Source organism: Anser cygnoides, chromosome 18, assembly GCF_040182565.1.
Source record: "Anser cygnoides isolate HZ-2024a breed goose chromosome 18, Taihu_goose_T2T_genome, whole genome shotgun sequence".
Lineage (NCBI taxonomy): Eukaryota > Metazoa > Chordata > Aves > Anseriformes > Anatidae > Anser > Anser cygnoides.
This window is the reverse complement of record NC_089890.1, coordinates 1,615,923-1,623,489: the sequence shown is the minus strand read 5'-3', so window position 1 is coordinate 1,623,489 and position 7,567 is coordinate 1,615,923.

Here is a 7,567-nt window from a genome sequence, read left to right as displayed (position 1 = left end):
TCAGTCAGGATTATTTCAAAAGACAATGCTCATGACCATAACGTGAAAAAACAAAAAAACAACAACAAAAAAACTATAGATGGCACTTGTGCCTGGTAAAACTGTACTCAGAAAATAAGAGTACTCTGTTTTAAATTCAGTTTAAGTAGCCAAATTTTTAGGCTCAGACAAGCGTTTTCAGAAGCCCATCAATTTACCAAAAAGAAAATTAAGTACTGATTTAGAGTGTGCATATACCTGAACACCTCTACTGGTGGTGAAATACTTAAAACATATCTTAGTGTGAAAATGAAGAGCACATATCTATCCTTCCTTTTCCTCCACCAGTAAGCCAAATGCCTACACATGGTCTTGCCTTCTTCAGTGCAGAAGCAGGCACCTCCATCCTGTCCAAGTCACTGGGGGACTTGAACAAGTGCAAAATTATATAAATTAAACCCAGAAGGATATCAATCAAAAATAAGACAAAAATTTTGAAAGATAAGAATGAACCAACCACAGAAGATGCTGCTATAATTTATTCATCTTTGATTTCTTAATAATTTCAGCTTGAGATCAGATAAGTGAGATGGGTGAGTGTAAGAATGTTACTGTGGAGTAATAAACTCTTTTTATTAGCAGCAAGGGCCCAGAACTCCTTATGATAGAAAGACTAAAGTCACCAAATGAAACTGTCAAATACAGGGACAAAAATAAGCAAAAGGAGAGAGGTTTTTCACACAGCCCATAACTGTGAAACCATTGAGAACAGGATGAGTCCAGGGACTGATCAGACAAATTAATGGAAGAAAGAACATTCCAAAATGTATTAAACACAAAGACACCAATATAGTTCAGGTATCCCAGAACTACAAACTGCAGACAGAAGGTGGAGGAGAAATCACATGGTATGTTTTCTCAGCTGAATTTTCCGCTCCTATGACCACATCTAACTCACTCTCTATTCCACACATGAAACCACTAGATATGAGTGGATGAAGAAGTGCTCCAGCGTTCAAAGAGAGATCAAGTGCTTCATGTCTGAATAACAGGTTATTTAGCTAGTTTTATATCCACCCTGAATTAGTTTCTTTGAGACCAGGCTTTCATAGTTTGCTTACAAGTACATAATTGGAAGCAGAGACAAAAGCACCACTGGGTCTTATCTGTGGCATCTTTATCTTTGTTCAAAGTACCTGCTGCCCTGATTGGTTTGGCATGGTTTCTTGACAAGCCAGTGTTGACTCTTGCTTATCACCTTGGCAGTTAAATAATCAAACACTTGGTCAGTGCTGGCAGAACTTTATCCAAGAACTGAATGAATTTCCTAGTTCTTCCTTCTGAAGAGAGAAATTTGTCCTGTTCAGTGTCCTTCATTTTCATCCAGCCCTTCTAGAAAAATGTCACAGACTTGAAGACTCTACCAAAGACTTTGGGAGAGTTTCCTCAGTTCTTTAAACATGAGGTTCAATATTTTTGAAAACATCTAATTCATATAAATTCAATGCTGATAGATTGCTTTTTGCCAGTATTATGAAAACCACCTGATTTGCATTGACTTTTAGAGTGAAGACTGTAGCCAGGAGGGTAGTAAGTATTTTTGTCATCAGAAGTCACAGGCTGATAGCAGTCCAGTGCATTGTGCACCTGCTTTTTTGGTTGTCTTTTTTTTTTTTTTTTTTTTTTTTAATTTTAGGTGCATTTATTGAACGACCTTTGAGGGCAGACAGGCTTTGTGGCAGGTGGTGGCAGCAGGATCGTCTACATGGGGTTGACAACCTCTCTCTACCATTGGAAATTAAACAAATGGGAAGGTTGCTGAGCCTCCACATGTGGAAGTGGGAGTGGGGAACAATGGATGTCTCAGCAGGTCATGCTAGAGGAAAGAGTGTTGCATTTTTTGTGTGAAAATCCCTCTGGTTGTGCCCAGAAGCTGCAGGTAAAGAGCAAAACCATGGTCAATGTATGTTTGTGAGCTGTGTGCTAAATGTTGTACCACATTCACTGGCACTCCAAGGCAACCATAGCCCCAATTCCCTGCCCTGTACTGGCTGCAAAGATTTCAGAAGCATTTCATTATTGCAGAATACTTCATGACACTGCGATGATTTGGTGCCAGAATTGCAGAAGAAGTACATCACTAATCTTAAAAAAGTGAAATCTTAATTCTGAAGAGCAAAAGAAAAATACGCAATGTACCAGGAATTAACTCTGTTCTGTTTGCTCAGAAATCAGTTACTGTTCAGTGTAAACCCTTCCCTGTGTCAGTACTGTTATTTATGATCATTCTGCAGGACATTATACAAGCTGCTGTGGAGAGACTGACATTCAAGAGGAACTTGTTACTGATGATCAACCATGTAAATCCCAAAAGATTAAGTACCCAGTCCTTCCTACTGTTTAAATATTTTCACAGATCTTACTGAGACAAAATTAAAAAAAAATAAATAAATATACAAAGAAGAAAGCTGCAAACAAATATGCATCATGTTAAAACAAATATTTATATATGTGTGAAGGTTAGGTTTTTGGGAACTGAAAATACAATGCCTTTTTTCCACTCCTAAAATGAAATTCAGTATCAAAAGCAGAAGCTGGTACTAGAGGTGCTCTGCTCACCCTGACTGACAATCTACCACGTCCATCCAGCTTTCTACATACAAACTGTACTTATGCAGAATTCTAGGTATCTCAGGGTGATTTTGCTAAATTGCTTTTGTATTTTTGACATGTATCATTGCTGTTGCATTAGTGCCTCAGTGAAGCCTGGACCCCCAAGCTGCCCTTGAAACAGTGAAACTGCAAAGACAGGGACACTGTCTGCCTTCAGGGGTGTGCATTGTCACTTGCAGGTGGCCCAATGCCCGTTCCCAAGGTTGAAGTGACCTGACATTTGCATTGCAGGTGTGACACTAGATGTGTCCTGCCAACTACTGCGGCTCAGGTTTAAGTGCAGTACCTAGGACTTTCAACTGCCCACAGGCAAGTTGTCTCCTGTCACCTGCAGCTAGGAGTTATGGTTCTTCAGTGCAATCTTTTGAGCTTGAAGAGAACACAGGGTATCCTGCCTACCAATGCTGATCACCATTCAGCAAAGCATACAAGACATCTGGGCAGCCAGGGCATTCTTTATCCATTAATTAGCCTATCTCAACTGCAATAGCCTCTCTATCAGATCTCCTCTCTGTTCTGAGTGAATAGAAGTTTGAGAATTCTTCTCTTTCAGACCCTTATTGTGTTATTCATATCATGTCTTGGTGATACCATTTAGGTTGCATATCCTCACGTGTAAATCTTAGTGTAAATCTAATAATATGTAGCTATGCAGCCACTGATGGTGTTTGCTAAATATGTCATCAAGAATTAGCTGTAGCAACAAGATCTTTAAACTTAAGCAACACACACACACACACAAAAAAAAAAAAAAAAAAAAGCTTTTATGGACACAAGAATATGACAAGGATTTGGACAGGTTTGCTTCTGGATCTACTTGGGCAATAAGTAAGAGGCCAAACACAGAGCAACAGTGTGGGTTGAACTCAGATTAATTAAAAACCAAGAGGCTATGGGCTAAGGTGGGCTTTGTGGCTCCCCTACAGATAACACTTCCCTTCTGTCCATGGTTCAACCAATCTACCCCCACCACCAGCAGTTCTGCAGTTCTCACTCTCCACCCAGGGACAGCAACCAGTAAAGTTTGCTGAGAAAATCCCCTAAGCACAAAATACTCCCGGCAGGAGCTGGTACCCATCTCGCAGTAGCTGCATACATGCTTGAAGGCCCCATGGGATCTGAACACTTCAAACTCTTCTCTCAGTGGGAACTTTCAGTGTTGTTGCGACAGCAGTGTTGGACAGGCAGCAACATCACGGGATGCTCAGGAGGTGGCACCACAGGCCTTTACAGCATCAGAGGCCTGGTGGTGAGATTCCTACCCCTCTTTGAAGTCCTCCATTTCTCCAGTTTACAATATCTTCCTGCTCTGGAACCAGTTCCTATCTCATCTGGGCATCTGGGACACAGCCAAAGCAGGAGCAGTTGTCAAGCACCTAGAAAGCCACTGAGAGGACTTACAGGACTACCAGGTGATCAGGCCCAGTCAGCATGGGTTTATCAAAGGCACGGCCTGCATGACAAATTTGATCTCCTTCTACAACAAGGTGACATGTTCAGTGGATGAAGGAAAGGCTGTGGATGTGGTCTACCTAGACTTCAGTAAGGCTTTTGACACTGTTTCCCTCAGCATTCTCCTGAAGAAGCTGGCTGCTCAAAGGTGTATGCTTCATTGGATTAAACACTGGTTGGGTGGTCAGGCCCAAAGAGTTGTGGTGAATGGATTTAAATCCAGTTGGAGGCCAGTCACTAGTGGTGCCCCCCAGGGCTCAGTGTTGGGGCCAGTTCTCTTCAGTATCTTTATTAATGATCTGGACAAGGGGATGGAGTGCATGCTCAGTTGGTCTACAGACAACACCAAGTTAGGCAGGAGTGTAGGCTCAAGGGTAGGAGGGGTCTGCAGAGGGATCTGGATAGGCTGGAATGATGGGCTGAGGCCAAATGTATGAAGTTCAACAAGGCCAAGTGCCAGGACCTGCACTTGGGGCACAATAACCCCAAGCAGTGCTACAGGCTGGGAGATGAGTGGCTGGAAAGCTGCCTGGCAGAAAGAGACCTGGGGGTATTGGTCGATAGCCAGCTGCATATGAGCCAGCAGTGTGCTCAGGTGGCCAAGAAGGCCAACAGCATCCTGACTTGTATCAGAAATAGTGTGGCCAGCAGGACTAGGGAAGCGACTGACCCTTTGCGCTCAGCTCTGGTGAGGTCACTGTGTTCAGTTTTGGGCCCCTCACTACAAGAAGGGCATTGAGATGCTGGAGTGTGTCCAAAGAAGGATAATGAAGCTGGTGAAGTGTCTAGAGAACAAGTCTTGAAGTGGCTGAGGGAGCTGGGGTTGTTTAGCTTGGAGAAAGGAAGGCTCAAGGGAGACCTTTACAATGAAAGTACCTCGGGGAGGTACTTTACAATTACATTAAAGGAGGTTGTAGCAAGGTGGGGATCAGGCTCTTCTCCAAAGCATCAAGTGATAAGATGAGGGGAAATGGCCTTAAGTTGTGCTAGGGGAGGTTTAGGCTGGGTATTAGAGAAATCTGCTTGGCCTACCAAAACCAGCACTGGAGAAAAGCCATCACTATTTCCTGAACCTTGGGAGATAAAAGAGCAAAAACTTGCACATATAATGAGTGTTTGAACATTTCTCTGAAGAAGAAGAAAAGTCTGTCTCATGAGTACTGCTTTTGTTGTAGTTTGCTGTCTTGCATAATATTGAAAAATGCCATTTGTTACATGAGACGAACTGTCATCTCTCCTCTTGTTCTCAGATTTTTCTATAAACACATCCTGTTCTTATTAGGCAATATTGTTTTGTCTGTAAACATTCCAAGAACTGTAGATGAAAATAGGTGTTCACTGACAATGACACAAAATGAGATAAGAAAAAAAAGTCAACAACAATTAAAAAATAAAAAAAATAAAAAATGAATAATGTTGTGGGAATTCTGACCAGAGTAATGAAAGCCTGAGTCTAGCCAGGCCGCAGGAGTCAGTCAAGGATGTGGTCCTCTCCAGACCCATCTGGTGTCCTGATCAAACTTTATGCCCTCTTTACCCCCATCAGACATTTTCTTCATGCTCTTGTCTGCTCCAGTCTCCTCTGTTTAGCTGCCAATGCTCTCCAGACCCTCCGCACCTCCTCTGATCCTCTCCTTCCTCTCTGAAGGTCCCTTCATTAAGGGGTCTGGAGGTCTGGAGCCTCTCTGTCCTTCCCATATACACTGTGGGCCCCTCCAGACCCCTCCATTTGGGCTCTAGTATTCTGTGCTCTGTGAACCTTGTCCTTCCAGATTCCTCCATTTGCCATCTGAAGGGTGTTTGAACTCTTACCCTGAAATGAAGCCTCACTTCAACAGAGCTCTTTGGATACCAAATGCACAGTACTTCATGCTCAAAAGGCATAACAAGAAATAGCTCATTGCAGACCATAGACCTCAGCTTTACTAACTGTGCCGATCAGGACAGTAGTGCTTTCCAGCTCTGAAGGCTCTTCTGCCTTGTGCCATATCCTAAGCTGAACCCCACAGTCACTTCAGGAGATCCAGAGGATGCATCTCCTAGCTCTGAGTGTGAGTATGGAGCCTAGAAGAAGGAAAAGGGCACCTGAATAACTGAAAGGGATGAATTTAAGCTTAATTTTACTCTTGAATCTCTCCATAATTGTCCAAAGACAGCTTCCCCCAACTCACCCCTCTATTTAGCTCTATCACATTTGTTAGTCTTATTCTATTCACTATAGACTATGCGTCCAGAGATAGTGATGGTTTAAGGACCTGGTTTCCTTAGGTTAGATATTAGGAGAAAATTTCCTTACTGAAAGGGTTGTGCAGCATTGGAATAGGCTGCTCAGGTAAGTGTTTGAGTCACCATCCCTGGAGGTCTTCAAGAAACATGTAGATGTAGAACTTAGTAGCATGGTTTAGTGGTGGACTTGTCAGTACTGGGTTAAAGGTTGGACTAGATGATCTTAGAGGTCTTTTCCAATCTGAATGATTCTGTGAATCCAGCACACAGGTGCACATGAGCAGGCAGGCATCCATGCCCAGGCATTCTTCCATGCACGTGTGGCTGTGCCAAGCCTGAGTACATGTCAGGAACATGCTCCTCCCTCCCTGGCCAGTGGAGGAAGAAAATCAAACCACACAGAAATACAGAGGCCAGGGAGGGTGGCAGTGCAGTAAGACCCTGCTTTGGGCTGGGAGCTGTGCTCAAGCTGAACTGAACACGCAGTTCCTACACAGTGAGGTTTCTATCCAAGCTGCTCCTGCTGATAAGTCACCCGGGGGTGGGGGGGTGGGGGGTGGCACTGAGATACTGAAGCACTTGCACAGGTCCTGGACATAACACTGGGAACCCAGAAAAGGCTTTGGATATCTAAAGATAAGCACCCAAACCAGAGATAAGCAAATGCTTCTAGGACTGTCCTCCAGATAGGACTTCTGTGGTACAAAGTAGAGACCAAGGTCACTACAGACTGTGCTCAGCAAGGATTTCTACTCAACAGTCTCTTTTTTTCCTTTCTCCAAATCCCTTTTGCCAGAAGCCAAAAGGCAGGCAGCAACTCGGTCAAAACCATGCAAATCTGGCAATATCAACCTGCCAGCTGTGGGACAGGACACTGCCTGGTCTGTGTGTCAGGTGGCCTCAATTAGCTAAGTCTGGACCTGTTTTCACAGAGGCGAATATAAGTGTATCAGGAGGGATAGAGCAGGCAAGGATGTGCCCAGACTGGGAAAGACAGCTGGGGCTGGATGTCCAGGGGCAGGTTTTTGCTGAAGGAGATGAGATGGGACACAGAGCTCTTGCCATGTCCCTCTACCACGTCACAAGCACTGATGTTGTGAATGGTGCCTGGTTCCTTTTCCCAGCACAGTGCAGTGCAGGTGACAGCAGTAGCAGCAATACCAGCACTGGGTGTGCAGGAGGGACCCCTGTCCAGTGTGGGATCAGGTCCTTTTGTGACCCCTGGGGCCAGGTGAAA